The sequence below is a fragment of the Triticum aestivum genome, chromosome 6B, assembly GCF_018294505.1.
Source record: "Triticum aestivum cultivar Chinese Spring chromosome 6B, IWGSC CS RefSeq v2.1, whole genome shotgun sequence".
Classification (NCBI taxonomy): domain Eukaryota; kingdom Viridiplantae; phylum Streptophyta; class Magnoliopsida; order Poales; family Poaceae; genus Triticum; species Triticum aestivum.
The window spans coordinates 394,865,929-394,876,562 of record NC_057810.1 but is presented as its reverse complement, the minus strand read 5'-3'; the positions used below and the strand labels follow the sequence as shown (position 1 = coordinate 394,876,562).

The following is a 10,634-nucleotide window of genomic DNA, read 5'->3' as shown; positions in this document are numbered from 1 at the left end:
GAACAGTCAAAGAAAGAGTTCTTGCCTGTGTTGCAAAGGTATGAAATTGAGTAAGACTCAAACCCCGACCACAGCAGAAAATAGAAAGAGAATGAAAGTCATTCCCTATGCATCAGTCATAAGTTCTATAAATGTATGCTATGCTATGGACCAGGCCTATTGCATACTCTGCCCTGATTTGGCAAGGGAGTACAATAGTGATCTAGGAGTAGATCACTAGACATTGGTCAAAATTATCCTTAGTGGAATAAGGATATGTTTCTTGATAATGGAAGTGATAAAAGGGCTCGTCGTAAAAGTTACAACGAGACAAGCTTTTACACCGATCCAGATGACTCTAAGTCAATCTGGATACATATTAAAAGTGGGAGCAATTAGCTAGAGTAGCTCCATGCAGAGCATTGTAGACATAGAATATTTGCAAAATACATACGGCTCTGAATGTGACAGACCCATTGACTAAACTTCTCTCACAAGCAAAACATGATCATACCTTAGTACTCTTTGGGTGTTAATCACATAGCAATGTGAACTAGATTATTGACTCTAGTAAAACCCTTTGGGTGTTGATCACATGACAATGTGAACTATTGGTATTAATCACATACAGATGTGAATATTGGTGTTAAATCACATGGTGATGTGAACTAGATTATTGACTCTAGTGCAAGTGGGAGACTAAAGGAAATATGCCCTAGAGGCAATAATAAAGTTATTATTTATTTCCTTATATCATGATAAATGTTTATTATTCATGCTAGAATTGTATTAACCAGAAACATAATATATGTGTGAATACATAGACAAACATAGTGTCACTAGTATGCCTCTACTTGACTAGCTTGTTGATCAAAGATGGTTATGTTTCCTAACCATAGACATGTGTTGTCATTTGATTAACGGGATCACATCATTAGGAGAATGATGTGATTGACATGACCCATTCCGTTAGCCTAGCACTTGATCGTTTAGTATGTTGCTATTGCTTTCTTCATGACTTATACATGTTCCTGTAACTATGAGATTATGCAACTCCCGTTTACCGGAGGAACACTTTGGGTGCTACCAAACGTCACAACGTAGCTGAGTGATTATAAAGGAGTACTACATGTGTCTCCAAAGGTACATGTTGGGTTGGCGTATTTCGAGATTAGGTTTTGTCACTCCGATTGTCGGAGAGGTATCTCTGGGCCCTCTCGGTAATGCACATCACTATAAGCCTTGCAAGCAATGTTACTAATGAGTTAGTTGCGGGATGATGCATTACGTAACGAGTAAAGAGACTTGCCGGTAACGAGATTGAACTAGGTATTGGATACCGACGATCGAATCTCGGGCAAGTAACATACCGATGACAAAGGGAACAACGTATGTTGTTATGCGGTTTGACCGATAAAGATCTTCGTAGAATATGTGGGAGCCAATATGAGCATCCAAGTTCCGCTATTGGTTATTGACCGAGAATAGTTCTAGGTCATGTCTACATTGTTCTCGAACCCGTAGGGTCCGCACGCTTAAGGTTTCGATGACAGTTATATTATGAGTTTATGAGTTTTGATGTACCGAAGGAGTTCGGAGTCCCGGATGAGATCGGGGACATGACGAGGAGTCTCGAAATGGTCGAGACGTAAAGATCGATATATTGGACGACTATATTCGGAGTTCGGAAAGGTTCCGAGTGATTCGGGTATTTTTCGAAGTACCGGAGAGTTACGGGAATTCGCCGGGGAGTATATGGGCCTTATTGGGCCTTACGGGAATAGAGGAGAGAGGCCGAAAGGAAGGAGACGCGCAGCCCCCCTCTGGTCCGAATTGGACAAGGGGTGCGGCCCCCTTTTCCTTCCTCCTCTCCCCCTCTTTCCCCCTTCTCCTACTCCAACAAGGAAGGAGGGAGTCCTATTCCCGGTGGGAGTAGGACTCCCCTTGGCGCGCCCCTACTAGGCCGGCCGCCCCCTCCCCCCTTGCTCCTTTATATACGGGGGCAGGGGGGCACCTCTAGGCACAACAACAATTGATCCCTTGGATCTCTTAGCCGTGTGCGGTGCCCCCTGCACCATAATCCACCTCGATAATATCGTAGCGGTGCTTAGACGAAGCCCTGCGTCGGTAGTACATCAAGATCGTCACCACGCCGTCGTGCTGACGAAACTCTCCCTCGACACTCGGCTGGATCAGAGTTCGAGGGACGTCATCGAGCTGAACGTGTGCTAGAACTCGGAGGTGCCGTAGTGTTGGTGCTTGATCGGTCGGGCCGTGAAGACGTACGACTACATCAACCGCGTTGTTCTAACGCTTCCACTTTCGGTCTACGAGGGTACGTGGACACACTCTCCCCTCTCGTTGCTATGCATCACCATGATCTTGCGTGTGCGTAGGAAATTTTTCGAAATTACTACGTTCCCCAACATAGACTTCGGATCGCCTTCCTACTGGTTTTCTTCTCGGTCTTCCCAACTAGGGGAAACCTCAAAGCAAACAACAGAGCAACACCTATCTTTTTTATTTAAGCACTGAACATCCGGATCCCCTTCCGACTTGCTTTTCTGGGCACTGGTCTTTCTAACAACTGGAACTCGTCTCCCTTTTCCTGATTCGCATCTTCTTCGGCTTTTGCTACGGTCTTTCCTTCAGTCAGTCCTTCCTTCAAGATTTTTGCCTGCGGATCTCTCTCTTCAAAACATATATATCTTTCGGCGCCAGTCTTTCCAGCCTTACCTTAACCCCGCTTTCACGTGGCGAATCAGTATGAGGTTTCAGTGGTCACTTTACGGTATTCTTTAAGCTTTCTTGGTCACCGGATAGAGTGAGAACTGCTCAACTTGCTTTCTTTCCCTAGCACACACTTAGTAGATAGTAGGCACAGGTCCACTAAGAGCTCATCGAACTTGACTTGTAGAGTGAGACCTATGCTAGATATGGTTCATTTCAGTGCTCTTTCTCTCGGTATCGTTCACCACATGCCTGTGATCGATCTCTCTCAAGCTAGGTTTGGTATCGGTATCGGTGAAGTCCGTCATTGAATTGAAGTGGTAGAGTGGTAAGTGGGCGTACGGTCTATGTATTTCCTATCAGTGGCATTAGTTCCTTTTCATTCTCTAGATAGATGGGCAGAACAAGCTTCTCTTTATACTCTATTCTAGAAAGGATCAATTAGATTCTCATCTCCTATTTGTTTGAGCCATTCATTATAGTGGTGGTGCCGGGAAGGCAGCTTAGCACTCTAGTCCTTTTGAGTAAGGAATTGTAGCATGGCAGGCAATCTCTTTGATTGATTCCCCTCCAGGAATTACTTGAATTAATTAGCCGGCCCACGGAGTGAAATATCAAACTTAACCTATAAATAACTAGTATCTCAAAAACCAAATAAAAGGCTTTCTTTTAAGCTTGTTAATGGAATTCCACAGGAGTCAAGCGCTAGCAAAGAAGAATTGGAAATCAGTCGCTTCCCTTCTGGACTCAAGTCAGCAGAAGAGTGAACTTCATATTAATAGGTAAATCCTACATCAAGCGTAAAGGAAGTACACTTTTTTTGATTCAGCGCTTAATAACTCGTACTTGACATTGGTTTCGGTTCGATCAACTATCCTTTTTGAAGCAGATAGTTCACAGTGCTCATTCTCAAAAAAAGCGGAAAAGCCATGATGTTTCCACTCCATTTTCATTACGAAGATGTATTACGTCAGGATCTATTGCTCAAACTGAATCACGCCAATCTTATGGAAGTTCCTGGATTGTTTGAAATAAGATTAGTACCAAAAGCTGCCTCTGATTTAAGAATCCAATTTGGAAAATTGGCTATGGAGATTTTGTGCGGCCTGAGATTCATACAGACACAAAGGGGCCCCTATTTTCAAGCAAGAAAGTCGTTTCGATCCAATCCATTCTTGGGGTCCGAAAAAGACACTGGATATGTCAGTGACTTTGCATGACAAAGCGTTCTCCGAGGGCATGGAATGTACCATTTTTTGGTCAGAATATTTACAGTAATGTCTATGTTGGATTCTCCGGTCTAAATACGGGAAAACTCCATCAAATTCTTTATGGAAACGGAGTTTTGCGAATTCTCCCTGAAACTGGAAGATCATTTCGAGATCTTCGAGCATATTCGAGGGTTCAATGTGACTATTGTCACTTCGGCCAATACAAAAGATGAGACTTTACTACTGTGGAGCGGCTTTTTGCTAAAAGATGAGGGGGAAACTAAGTAAGATGTCGGAGAAGCAACGAAATATACGAGATCACAAACGTAGATTGCTCGCGGCTAAATATGAATTGAGACGAAAGCTTTCGAATTTTGTAACCCGATCTTCCGTCTGATATGCGGGACAAACATCGTTATAAGTTGTCCAAGTTGCCAAGAAAGAGTTCAATGGCACGAGTAAGAAACCGAGGTATTTTCACGGGTCGCCCTCGTTCCACAGTTGAGTTCTTTCGCATTTCTCATATCGTTTTTCGTGGATTAGCATCTCGAGGTTCTTTGATGGGCATAAAGAAATCATCTTGGTAGCAACCACCAAACCAATAGAACAAAGGTTAGCTCTGCAGCTAGTCCACAAGCAAGGGTTGTATGTCCATTACCATCCGGCTCCCAACCGAAACTAACGGAGTCATCCCAACTCTCGGATCGGAGATGCTAACGGGACAGGAATCGAAGTGGGGGACCTCTCTACCGCACCTGTCTCCCCAGACATAGACTACGTAAAGGGTAGTACTCTTGGAAAGAGAGAAGATCACCGGGTGAACAAAATTCAAAGTAACGAATGTCACTCCCGAGGGATCGACCACTATCATACATGAAATTTTGCATAGAATGATTGTTCATGTTCACGCCGGAGTGCTGAGGTTGTTCCCACCATTGAAGTCAGAGTCTGGGTGTGTTTTTCTTACTAATACGGAGAGGGTTCCGAATGATAAAGACCAATCAAAAACTTCTTCGTTTTGTTGGTAGAACCCACGCCAACTCTTTTCTCTAAATAATAGAGAGATCTTTTGATAGTCTCACTTCTATCAATGCAATGAAAGAACTATCCCTTCCTATTTGTTTGTCCTAATGAGACAAAAAAGAGCCTTCTTCTTTACCACCTTAGGGGATGGGGGTGAAGGGGGGTTTACATACAACCGGGGCAAAGTGGTTTATGATTGAATCTCAGTGGCATTCTAATAATTTGGTAGATCCAAGTCCATGGCCTATTTCGGGTTCACTCGGAGCTTTGGCAACCACCGTAGGAGGTGTGATTTACATGCACTCATTTCAAGGGGGTGCAACACTTCTCAGTTTGGGCCTAATATTTATCCTTTATACCATGTTCGGATGGTGGCGGGATGTTCTACGTGAATCCACGTTGGAAGGGCATCATACAAAAGCTGTACAATTAGGACCTCGATATGGTTCTATTCTCTTCATAGTCTCGGAGGTTATGTTCCTTTTTGCTTTTTTGGGCTTCTTCTCATTCTTCTTTGGCACCTACGACAGAGATCGGAGGTATTTGGCCCCCAAAAGGGATTGGGGTTTTAGATCCTTGGGAAATCCCTCTTCTTAATACCCCTATTCTCCCTTCATCTGGAGCTGCCGTAACTTGGGCTCATCATGCTATACTCGCGGGGAAGGAAAAATGAGCAGTTTACGCTTTAGTAGCAACTGTTTCACTGGCTCTAGTATCCACTGGCTTTCAAGGAATGGAATATTACCAAGCACCCTCCACTATTTCAGATAGTATTTATGGTTCTACCTTTTTCTTAGCAACTGGCTTTCATGGTTTTCATGTGATTATAGGTACTCTTTTCTTGATCGTATGTGGTATTCGCCAATATCTTGGTCATCTGACCAAGAAGCATCATGTTGGCTTTGAAGCAACTGCATGGTACTGGCATTTTATAGACGTGGTTCGGTTATTCCCATTTGTCTCTATCTATTGGTGGGGAGGTATATGAAAGAAGGGAACGAATAAGTGGATTGAGGAATAAAAGCTCGAAGACAAAGAGAACTTCTCCGGGTACTCAAGATATTGTGTTTGGAGAGGTGTAGATTGTAGATTCCAGCCGAGCCAGACCCAGGAAGAATACGAAGTCCAATTTCCTCAACCGCGCATATGGATAAGACGCGAGACAGTTTCTGAGGGATAGAAGTCTTGATCGGGCCAAGCCGACATAACAGTTAGTAGTTCACATTACTTTCTCTTCCAAAGCGCGCACATTTGAGTTCAGTATGGATGCACTGAGCGCTTAAGACCACTCGCTGGATGATATGGTCAACCATACTCTAGAGTGGGGACAGCATAACAATAACATTCTCTCTTTAGATTCGAGATGTATTGATCGAGACGTGCCTCACTCTAGTGAGGATTTGAGCTCCCCGATAGATATAGGGCCCGCTCGATACGCTGTCATTGTTTAGGGGGGTTCTTAATTCTAGCATGAAAGTCCAAGTTGGAGGAATGATATTGGGCTTGAGAAGTGAGCAAGGAACCTGACATAACATTCCTATGGTTCCTCTGTCCCGGTCTTGTACCACTCTCATATCCATCAATCAATTTCATAGATAGTTACTATGGTTGTTTCTTCCTCCATTCACTAAAGCAAATGAAGCCTTTCCCTCCTCGAGTCAGCAAGCCAACTCGAGCGTTTTACCCTCATGTCACTAGCGCAACATGAGCCATTCAAAAAAAAGTCTTGGAACTGAAGAGAAATCCATCTCTATACAAACTCTTTATGTTCTTGATATTGATTGAGTTACGAGAATGAAGAAGCGTAGCACACCTTTTCTCTCAATTCAAGTTTCCATTCAATAAGTGCATCAAGTATGTCGTATAGAAAGAAAAGGAACCACTTCTCTTCTCTTAAGTATATGAAAAATAGCTTTTTGGTCCCTTTCGTCCAGAGGTTAGGACATCGTCTTTTCATGTCGAAGACATGGGTTTGATTCCCGTAAGGGATAGGTACTTATTCCCAGCCGGCGGTATCAAGAACCCGGATAGTCAGTAGGAAACTCCAATCTGCAAGCAGAACAACGAGTTTAGAAGGCACGTTCTTGAAAGAGCAGGCTGACTATGAAACTCATATAAGGCTCACGATCGGGTGCATTGTTGACTCGGGGGCGGTTCCATAGGCGGCTACTCTAAGACGGATCAAGTTGGGCTATATATTATGGCAAGTTGACCCTACTTTCCAATTTCGTAGATAGAACAGTTTTAGTAGAAGGTTAACCCGGCCTTCCTAAGAGTACTAGGTTAAAGGGGAGACCTCTAAAGCCCAGAAAGAACTATCCTATCCCTTTAGGAATCCAAAAGCGCCGTATCTGTGGATCACTGACGGCTATACCCAATGAGCAAAGTAGAAAGAGCCTAGGAAAATGCATCTTCTCCCTATTCAGTCAGCAGTTGTCCATCGACTAGTCTTACTTACCACACCGCTCGGCAAAAAGGGATTTCTCAGTGATAGACCAACGAGAGCGTGTGTGCCAGTGACAAAAGAAGTGCGAGACGATCTGGGAAGTGAGGGATGACCTTCCTGGGTATCACGAGCGGCGAGGAAGGTACGGCTGGAGGAAAAGCAAGGCAACAGGGTGCTAGGTTTAAGCAAGTATTGTCCGTCCGATCATTGGAATCGGCTTAGCCGAAAAAGGCAGATCTGGTTTCACTAGTAGGAAGAACACCCTTCTAAGGTGAAGGTATTCCATTTCTAAGAAGGAAGTTCTATATATTCGAACTAGAGATAAGCTCTAAAATGGAAATCGAAAAGGAACCCCTTGTCCGTCCAGGTACTCACCCCGCCGGAACTCGCAATCAAACACAAGGTCGGCAAACTAGGAAGGCACAAAAAAGAAGGCAGTTGCGAAGGCGAGCAAGGCATTTTTGAATTTCCTCAAATTGATTCATCAATGAAGTAGTTGAATTGAAGTAAATGTGCCTACGAAAGAAGAGTTTTCGATATGGATATGCGAACAGGAAGAAAGCAAGCATATATTACTATTGCATTGGCAACGAACACCGTCAAACAAAGATAGCTGTTGAGGAGGAAGACCTAGATAGGGAGCCGGTTACGAATAAACCTGGGACTAGGAAACCCCAAACTACGAATGGAAACACTTTTTCAAGCAGGGGTAAACAGATCTGGTTAGGAAGCCGGAGATGGAAGAGAGGGTGTTGTGTCGGATCTTCAATCGGGGCAAACAACGGATGCTCGGGATAAAGGTGGACTTCGATTGGTTTTTGATGGATATGAGCTTTCCCTGAATAAGGATCAAAATATGCTTCCTAAAATAGCATGCGCAATGGTGGGCCGAGTACACAGCATAGCGTATATCAAGTATCCAACGCCTTCCGAATAAGGAATGGAAGCCGACTTAATAAAACTACATCTTGCTTATGTAGGTGTAGACAGGTATTCTAAAAGGAGTGACAATATTGGGTGTAAGGATTCTTCTATGCAAACATTGACCACTCGTATGGTAGCCTCACAACCATCTACAAGGGAGACTTCCACCTCAACCTGAAGTTCACCCACGTGGAGCCTTTACTAGTCGGAGTGGTAAGACTACAACCGATCCTCTTCCCCAATGCCAGCGTTGTATGTACCACCTGCCTTCTACCCTAGCCGGCCCAATACCTTCTCCGCAGGGACCTCAATAGTCCACTACTTCTGCTGCACAGCCTAGTTCTTCTACACCAGCAGCTATTGCTCCTAATGATCCATCATCAATCTGCTTCACCTGTCAACCCGAAGTTGCCATTTCCAGAACGGTTTGTGAAGTCAACTGAAGACAAGCAGATTGCAAAGTTTCTGGATATGATGACAGATATGCAGATTACCACCCCCATCCTTGATGGTGTCTTACAGGTGCCGATGTATACACAGTTCTTTAAGGACCAGCTCGCAAAGAAGCGAAACATTAACGAGCCAGAACTGGTTACTCTTACTAAGGAATGTAGTGCACTCGTTCAAATAAGCTACCTCTCAACTTAGATGAGCCTGCCAGTTTCAGTATTCCATGCTTGATAGGAAGTCAAACTTTCCATGCTTTATGTGGTCTTGGGTCTACTGTGATTCCCTTCACTGTCTACGAGCCACTACCATTGGGTGATGTACGGCCGACTAGCATCACTCTCCACCTTGCTGATCAGGATCCGGCAGACATTTTGGGTGATATCCCTGCGATAGTTGGTAACTTTGCATTTCCAGTTGATTTTGTTGTCTTGGAGATGTAGGATAAGAGCTTTCCTATTTTTTGGGAGACCTTTTCTAGCTACTGCAGGGGCTGTCATCGATGTGAAAGATGCTAAGCTCACGCTTCAATTTGGTGAGGAGAAAGTCTCATTTGACATTAGGTATATCTTCCAACTCACCTTCCTCACTGTCCAGACCATAGTAAGCAATATGAAACGAGTCACTTAAGCCCTAGTAAAAGGCTACTCTTTGAATCCCCTCTTTAAGGCATATAAAATTAGTACTCTTCCTGAGCTAGCTTAAGCATATCTCGAGCGAGTGAGTTTCCCTCCATCAAGTTCTAAGCGATCAAATAAGGTCCCTGCTCTCGAGCCAATGCCAATACCAATAGAGAGGGTCTAAATGAAGGATTCAAAGGAGGTTACCGGTTAAGGGCAAATGCAATCTCTGAGCTAGTTGGAGAAAAAAGGTAATCAAAGAAAGTTTCAGTTGGACTTTCCCTACCAACCCTACCCAAATTTGATGCCCTGCGGTTTTCGTTCCTCTATTGATATTTCGTTCCTCGAATCGAGACTTTCTTTGTCGAGGATCTCTGGTTTAGGGTACTCCATCGAGTTTCAGTTTCTTCTTCTAATGGCTGTGTCCGTCTAAGGTGGCTATTTGAGCAATTTAAGTATCGCGGTTGTCTTGGGCTCTGGATTGATGGACGGAAACCCGGGGCTGGGTTCGATTTCAACTCGGAGATAGCCGGGTCTATAGTAAGAGCCGCTTTGTGAACAGCATCAGATGACATAGCCAGGGTAGCCGCAATAGAGCAATTATGCCTTAAGCCCAAAACTCTTCCTTCTAGGGATCAGATCAACCTAAAGCACCATCAGTTGTGGATTCATCCACAAAGTCTTTCGACTTACTCGTCAAGCGAAGTAGCTATCAACGGCTTTAGCATGACAACTAGAACATCAAGCCATGTTAAACTGCCAAAGCTTCTGCTGTAGTGTAGCACCAGGGTTCAGCCGTCTCCTTGCCGAATTGCATCGCCCGCATCGTGTTCAATTGGAAAGTCTGGCAAAGGCGCTTCCAACTCCTGGTTCAGGGTCTAAGGTTACCAAACAAAGATGAATCCTGCGCAATCAGAGATTAAGCCATAAGATCCCACCTAGAAACTGGAAGAGTCGGGGGCACCTATCGAAGGAGTCTTCCCTCCATCGATTCAATGACAAAATAGCTCTATTGAGAGGGCCTTTGACAACCCTCTTGAATGTGGCTCGCTCCTAGTTTTTCTTCCCCTGCCCGTTCGATCTAGGCTGGTGGCTATACCAGATTTCGTGTCTGATCGAACTTGAAACTAGCCCATTGAGCTTCTTGGATTCCAAACCAGAAAGAAGGATCGCACATAAGAAAATAGAGTTGGAATGAAAGATGGGGTAAAGATGAACTTTATTCTCCTAGCTACTCTCCATCCAGCAAGTTAC

The 10,634-nt window shown here is 44.2% G+C and overlaps 2 pseudogenes; both read left to right on the top strand.

The window, feature by feature from the left end:
- Positions 1 to 3,307: 3,307 nt before the first annotated feature.
- On the top strand, positions 3,308 to 4,415 carry LOC123137251 (60S ribosomal protein L5, mitochondrial-like; annotated as a pseudogene).
- Positions 4,416 to 4,566: 151 nt separating this feature from the next.
- On the top strand, positions 4,567 to 5,989 carry LOC123137250 (cytochrome c oxidase subunit 3-like; annotated as a pseudogene).
- Positions 5,990 to 10,634: the final 4,645 nt, after the last annotated feature.